We start from the raw sequence: 6,630 nt of genomic DNA, 5'->3' as shown, positions 1-6,630 counted from the left end.
TCCTTTAGGTTCGATACAATGGGATTACAGCACCCAGTGTGAGAACTTGTGAGCGCGGTCTAACTTGACTATATTGATTCAAAGCTACCCAAATAGCTTTCGAGACCTGCAGCTCCAAACATTTTCTACGAACCCAATTCCCTGGAGGACGACAGCAGCTCACACTGCTAAACATGGAGAAAAGAGGCTTTGCTTTTTCCAAGGGGGAAAGCGACAGAATCTGCAGCTTATTCCCAGTGCCAGAGAGTTCGGCACCTGCTCCACCCAAAGGAAGAGAAGCACTGGCCTTGTCGCTCTCACGTCTAAGGCAGAGAGAGACACGTACCCTACTCCACGGTACGACCCTCACCAATTACTGGCAGGATGCCATTATACCGAGGGGCCTTCGCATCAACAAAGAACCCACGCTGGGAAGAGATTCACCTGAGTTCTGTGAAAAGTGGTGTTCGATCCTGGATAAGTGTTCCATGGATCTACTGCTTTTAATCATAGATAATGAAGGCTCTAAATTAGCCAAAGTCAGAGAGGATCTTTCCTTGTTAGAGGAAGAAATTAAAACTATTCTAACCCCTGACCAACTGACCGAACTGCTCGTGTCAGTGAACCAGAAACTTGATAAGTATAAACAGGACATCGAACTGCACAAGAGAGCCAAGAGGAGAAGAGATGTGCAAGACTACGCAACACATATGGTGTATCCATGGCTCCACAATCCACCTTCCAGGAACCGCAGGCCGAATTGGCATCCCAGAGACAGGCAACGACATACCGACTCCTCCTCCACAGCGGTGAGCTCCGACGAGGCGCCCTCTCAGCCAGGCAGATACCCGCTCCGGAGCCAGTCTGTTTTTCGAGGCGAGCAGGACGCTCCGCTTCCTCCCCGACCGGAGAGAGAACCCATAGGAAGACGAGGCGGGGCCAGAGGAAAAAATCCACGGTTCCGGTGATGAGCATTACATCTAACATTGTCAACATTTCAGATGTATTATTGAGCGACCCACACCATAATATCCTGTCTAAAGGTTTATCTTTTGTACCAGCCCGCAAGGTGGATGCATTTACTACCAAGGTAGAGCTATTTAAGTTTTTTAGAAATATTAAGTTGAAAGCATTTTATGCCAGAGGGTTTGATAAGAGAACTCAATATGCTAATGAAAATGTGTTGATAAGTGATGATGATGATGCTGATGCTAGGCCTGAGATAGAGCCAGACACCTTTAAAAGAAAAGTATTTAAACCCTGTAGTCTGTTTACTCCCCATCTCAATCCTCCCTCAGTTGAAACTTTCTGCAGATTAGTACAAAATGATGTCCTTAAGTTATGTGAGACCAGTCACAAAGCCCATCTTTATCCAAATTTACTTGAATCGGAGTCTGCAGCACTGAAGGAGCTCATGAAGAAGGATGATTTAATTTTTAGAAAAGCTGACAAGGGGTCTGGTATCGTGCTCCAAAACAAGAGCTCGTATATATCTGAGATAAACAGACAATTGAATGAGATTGAGGTATATACCCTTCTAAATTCAGACCCTGTGTTCAGATTTTCTACGGAAATCAAAACGGTCCTTAAAAGCCTGAGATTGTCTGAGGCAATTACAGAAAATGAATTTAAGTTTATGTTCGTAGAGTACCCGGTTACTCCTATTATTTACACTTTACCTAAAATCCATAAGGATATGATTAACCCTCCTGGTAGACCTATTGTTTCCGGTATTGGCTCTGCCACAGAAAAAATATCTCAGTTCATTGATGCGCATATTAAGGATTTGGCCTCTTCTCAGCGTGGTTACTTGAAGGATACTACTACTTTTTTGAACAGGCTCTCGTCCTGCAACATTAGTCCTACAGACTTACTAGTTACCATAGATGTAGTCAGCCTTTACCCCAGCATTCCACATGCAGATGCGCTGGACGCGCTGAGTTTTTATTTAAACTCGAGGGAAGTATTACTCCCCCCTACAGAAGCGCTGGTTAGTTTAACCGATCTAGTTCTAACTCGAAATTATTTTAGATTCCAAGATAAATACTATTTACAAAACAGAGGCCTCAGCATGGGCTCTCCAGCCGCTGTGAACCTAGCCAATCTTTATATGTCCAAATATGAAGTGGATCATATCTTTAATAATAACCCTGTTTGAGAAATGTGTCAAATCGTATATGCGCTATATTGACGATCTGTTTTTTATTTGGTCTGGTTCATCATCCGAACTTTTTGCCTTCCTTGAGTACCTGAACTCCTGTAGAAGAACGATAAAGTTTACATTAAAGTTTGATATGTATAATTTACCCTTCCTCGATGTTCTGATCAAGAAAGCCCCAGATGGCATCTCATTACACACAGAGGTTTTTAAAAAGGAGACTCGTTCTTGCATTATTCTAGTTATCACACCCCAGCCTTGAAGAACAGTCTTCCTTATAGCCAAATACTTCGCTATAAGAGAATATGTGATACTGACGATACATTTATTGCACAAGCAAAGGTACTCCGTGGCAGTTTCCACGAGAGAGGATATAGTGCTGATTTGACACTAAAAGCCTTTAATAAAACCAAGCATATCGACAGGGCCACGTTGTTTACCCCCAGAAAGAAAGAAGATAAACCTGACAAAGTATCTTTCGTGTCTACTTACAGCCCTATTACGAGAGACACACGGAGTATTGTCAATAAACATTGGCATATTCTGCAGTCCGACCCTCTCATAGGGACAGCGTTTCAGCATTCGCCTAACTATTTTTACAAGAGACAAGCGAATTTATCTAATCTCCTAGTCAAAACTGATTTGCCCTTAAAGAAACCTTCTCATTTTATGTCCAACATCCCAGATGGAAATTTTCCCTGCCAATCCTGTGTTCAGTGCCAGGGTATGATTAAAGATACATTTTTCGCACATCCAAAAACGGGGAAAAATATCCCAGTCAAAGGACGGATTACGTGTAATTCGTCCAATCTGGTGTATTTGCTAAAATGTCCTTGTAATTTTTCCTATGTGGGCAAAACAACGAGAGCCTTTAAATCAAGAATAAGTGAACACAAATGCGCTGTGAGGAATTTAGATGTCAAGTCATCGGTAGCTCGACATTTCTCTAAGTGTAAGCATACCGTCAACGACCTCAAATATATGAGACTAGAGTTAGTACTCAGGCCAGCGCGAGGTGGAGACAGACACAAGCTGCTGCTGCAACGTGAATGTTATTATATCCACCTGTTCAATTGTATCAAACCTAAAGGAATGAATGAAGAAAACGTCTTAACCTGTTTCCTTTAACCTCCTTACTCCCACATTGTTATTTCTGGTCTGATTAAAGATGTTGTTTGTTGCCAAACTAGAGGCATGATTCACAAAGATGCCCAATGGATAATTTGAAATTAATTAATTCAATTAAGTAAAGTGGCTCAATTAGCCCTATAAATTAAAGGGCATGCTATATGTTATCAAGTTTCTGGTAATTTTGTTTTGTTTTGTTTTGTATTGTATTGTTTATAAATATTTATTGATGATAGATATAGATATATCTATACATATGTATAAATTATGATTGGACTCTATTTGATAGGTCATTCATTTAGTCATATTGCATAGGCACACCTGCGTTGTGATGTCATTTCCTGCCGTGTCATTTACCTGCCAGGTGTATTTAACCATCACCTTGAATGCATTTCCAGTGCTAGCCATACCACTGATGAAGGACATTGTCCGAAACATGTCTGCTTTTGATTCAGGCTGCCAATAAAAAACATTGAACCTGTGAGTGCTGGTCCGGCTACCCTGCTTTGATATACTGAACTTTATGGGATTACAGCACCCAGTGTGAGAACTTGTGAGCGCGGTCTAACTTGACTATATAATCTAATATATGCATTTATGCCTATATCTCACGTTCTAGGAATTACTGCAGAAAACGATAAAAACATATTTATACTCTAGACAGTATTTTCGTATGAATGTGTGAATGAAAAAGTTAAGCGTTCCTACATCCTGAACGATAGATAATCGATGTTGAATGGGCCATAGTAATGTCAATTTAGCAATACAATTTAAAAAGTTATAGCCCTGCAAAGAAGGCAAACATGAATGAATGAATGAATGAATGAATGAATGAATCAATGAATGAATGAATGAATGAATGAATGAATGAATGAATGAAAACTTTATTTAACAGATTACAGAATGGGTACAATACAGTACGGCTCAATACACAATTGTTAAGGGGATGCAGACCTGAGAAAGACGTTTGTCTTGTTTACATCAGGGTCCCCCATTTTCAATTCATATAGACATTTATGACATACACAACATACATGACATTTATGGAATAGGGACATATAGGTATTTAGTACTGATACATTTGTGACATAAATGGTATTCAAATATACAGTACTGTTACCCCTAGATCCTGACAGAGTATATACATATGATGGGGAGGGGACTGTACATTAGGAGGGGGTGGGTGGGTGGGAGAGAAATATACATATGGTGGGGTGGAGACTGTACATTTGGAGGGGGTGGGTGGGTGGGTGGGAGAGAAATATACATACGGCGGGGAGGGAATATATACATGCGGTGGGGAGGAGACTGTCTATTAGGAGGTGGTGGGGGGTTTGGGCATTTTACGGTGGCCAGTTTCGAATTGCAGCCTCCCGTAGGTGCTCTTTAAGAGCGGTTTTGAATGTGGGTAGGGATTCACATTCCTTTACAGCTTTGGGTAGGGCGTTCCATAATTGCGAAATGTGTTTAGTCCCTTGTTTGAGCCGAATCTGGGTTTAACATGATTTGTTGAGCTTCCTCTGGTGTAGTGGTTGTGGTATTCACTGACCTTTGGGAAGTATTTTGACATGTACATGGGTACCTTAGTCGTATAGTGTATCTTGTAGACCAGGCCCATTGCAAGTTGCTGTACTCTGTCGTCTACTCTAAGCCATCCTAGGTTGTCAAAGTGGGCAGGGGTGAGGTGGGTTCTGGGGGTAAGGTCAAGTAGTAGTCTGACCAGTTTGTTTTGTGATGTTTGTAATCTTGTTTTTAGCGCCTTTGAGGTGCTTTGGTACCATGAGGTGCACGCATAGTCGTAGTACCCTTGAATGAGTGCTCCTGCCAGAGTCTTCAGGGTATTCTTGTTTACCAGAGAGGAGATCCGGTACAAGAATCTAGTTCGTTGGTTGACTTTTTTTTATTACATTGGATGCCATTTTGTCACAGGAAAGATTTGCCTCTAGGATGGAACCTAGGTAGGTAATTTCGTCTTTCCTTGTGACAATATTGTCACCCACTGTAACTGAGAAGCCGTCGGTCTTGCTGAGTTTGTTATTTGAACCGAAGAGAATGGACTCTGTTTTGCCCATGTGTAATGATAGTTTGTTATCAGCGAGCCATATGCAGATTTTGCCTAGTTCCGAGCTGAGGGTTTTTTCAACCTGCAACTTGTTCTTGTCAGAGACCAGCAGGGCTGAGTCGTCCGCAAACAGGAACAAGTTGCAGTCACAGGCTGATGACATGTCATTTGCATAAATTAGGAACAGTAGCGGTCCTAGTATGCTTCCTTGTGGAACACCACAGCTCACTGTGAGGGGGGGGATAGAGTACCGTTTACCTCTACCATCTGTTCTCTCCCCTCCAGGTAGGATTGCATCCAGCTCACTGATAAACTATCAAAACCAATTGCTTTTAGCTTGTCAATCAGAATGGAGTGATTGACAGTGTCGAAGGCCTTTTGTAGGTCCAGCATGACCATGCCGCAGTATTTGCCCGCGTCCACCTCTTGTTTGATGTGGTCGTTCAAATAGAGGAGGCATGTGTCAGTGGAGTGGGACGTTCTGAAGCCAGATTGGAATTCGCAGATTAGATTTTTTTCCGCCAGGTACTTTTCGACCTGTTCGTAGACTATTTTCTCCATGACTTTCGAGATGGAGGTAAGAATAGAAACAGGGGGAGCTCCAGTAGCTCACCGCATATCTCGGCGCTATTTCTGCGTCGGGGAAAACCGTGCTGCGTCACGGATCTGGGGGACTCGAGTTCGATTCCCGGACCCGCCGTCATTTCCCAGAATGTCTTCCCCTGATCTATATCCCGTTTCAACCTATATCTGTCAGTCATGCTTGACCAGAAAAGCGATAAACGCTAAAAAATAAAGTTTAAAAAAAAAAAAAATAGAAACAGGGCGGTAGTTGCCTGGGTCTAATTTGCTGCCCTTTTTGTGCAGAGGGGTCACTCTCGCAATTTTAAAGTCCTTGGGGACGTGTCCCTGTTTTATAGAGAGGTTTATTATGTGTGTGATGACTGGGGTGATGGCGGCTGCTGAGTCTCTGAGGAATTTGGAGGGGATGTTGTCATGGCCAGTGGCCTTGTTAGGTTGGAGGGCGGTACATTTTTTGAGTACCTCATCGGTTGTTACCATTTCAAGTTTGAAGTCGTCTTTGTGGACCCCTAGGTTTTTGTAGTATGCTACTATGTGTTCTACCCCATAATGCCCTGAGTGGGAGGGTAGTTTGTTTACCAGTGTTGTGGCTATGTTTGTGAAGAAGATGTTTAAGTAATTGGCTACATCCAGCTTGTCTGTCATAAGCGTGTTGTCCGTCTTTATGTTTATGTTTGAGAATCTGGTTTTAAATTTTTTACTGCAGCCTAGTTGATTATTG

This window comes from Notolepis coatsorum (assembly GCF_963971535.1).
Source record: "Notolepis coatsorum genome assembly, chromosome: 4".
In the NCBI taxonomy this organism is placed as follows: domain Eukaryota; kingdom Metazoa; phylum Chordata; class Actinopteri; order Aulopiformes; family Paralepididae; genus Notolepis; species Notolepis coatsorum.
The sequence above is the reverse complement of the archived record's forward strand: the minus strand, read 5'-3'. Positions refer to the sequence as shown.